The sequence below is a fragment of the Bombus vosnesenskii genome, unplaced genomic scaffold, assembly GCF_011952255.1.
Source record: "Bombus vosnesenskii isolate JDL3184/JDL3185 unplaced genomic scaffold, Bvos_JDL3184-5_v1.1 scf7180000013288, whole genome shotgun sequence".
NCBI lineage: Eukaryota > Metazoa > Arthropoda > Insecta > Hymenoptera > Apidae > Bombus > Bombus vosnesenskii.
Window position 1 is genome coordinate 989,932 of NW_022882941.1, and position 1,430 is coordinate 991,361.

The following is a 1,430-nucleotide window of genomic DNA, read 5'->3' on the forward strand; positions in this document are numbered from 1 at the left end:
GGAGTTAGTTACATAAATGTTTACGAATTTTAAATTCAAATTCAGAACAATACTGTTCAGCTCGCTTTTATTCTTCAAATTTATTTAAATTTTAATTTTATTTAATCCAATTTTGCATAAAAATTATAGATTTTTAGTGCTAGAATTATAGTGCTATTCTGTGATAAATAGAAGAATACTTATCAAATATTACATCGAACCTACTTGGTTTAATAAAGTTTATATTTATATTTATGATATACTTTGTACATTAAGGGATTCTAGTTTTTTTCATATCAGTGTATTGGTTTGAAAAAGAAAAACGTTGTACCGGTAACACTCGAGTTTGCTTACATAACAGTAAATCGCACATTTTTCAATATCTTAGAATGTTGGTATATTTAACCACGCCCTAATTCAAATTTTTCTTAAAATTAGAGGTTTTGTATTAATTAATACAGGACTGTAACGGGCAAATCACATCTCTTTCTTTTAATTATAAAGAGGAAGCGATGCTGGAAAAAAATATATGTGTAAAATAATCTTTTTGCGGAAGCACGTCGTTGGCTCGACGATGTAAGATTAGGGCGGAGAAGTAGTTCCCTCCGTTTTATAAAGTACGGTCCGAAAAAGCTCTTAGAGAACCTAATGCAACATGATGCGTAAAAGGTGCTCGAAACAATCACTCTCAGTATGTATAAAGCTTGCGGTCATTGCGTGAAAGAATTTCGCAATCTTTCAAAAATTCCAGGCGAAATAAATTTGCGAATTTTACACACACAGATCGAGAATAAGCATTTCCAGCAACTCTGGATTATTGAAACACAAAAATGGCTATAACTTTGAAACAAGATAGTATGCATATTTATATAAATCTTTTTTTATTGTTCTTGTGTGCCCTGTTCACTCCTGAAATCGATATCATATGTTATGAAATACCCTGTATATTGAAAAATAAATTTTGATTTTCTGAGAAATGCTAAAACTCGACAATCTTCCTTTTTACCGTGGCAACTGCGCATCATCCACCCTTATACAAAGCAACAAATACAGAAAGAATATGCTGCTTCGGAATATTAATACGAGCTACTGTAATTAGTTATAACTAAAGTCGACGTTAACTTTGTAGGAAAAAGTTATCAAATATTTCCTACATACCATCTAACAGATCTGAGAAATAAGAATAGCGATGAAATACGAAAACTGGAGAACTTTGATACAAAAAGTTTGAGTGGACAATATGTAACATATTTTTCACGTATTTATGTATATTTATTGCGATATATATTTAATATCCGTAGTTTGTATTTGACATTTAATTTTTCCAATATCTAACTATTGCAAATAAAAAGGGCCCTCGCTAATTGCTAATCGATAAACCGTAACTATCGATTAGATATTGATATACGAAGTAAATACCGATATTTACTTTGTAACCATATATATATGTA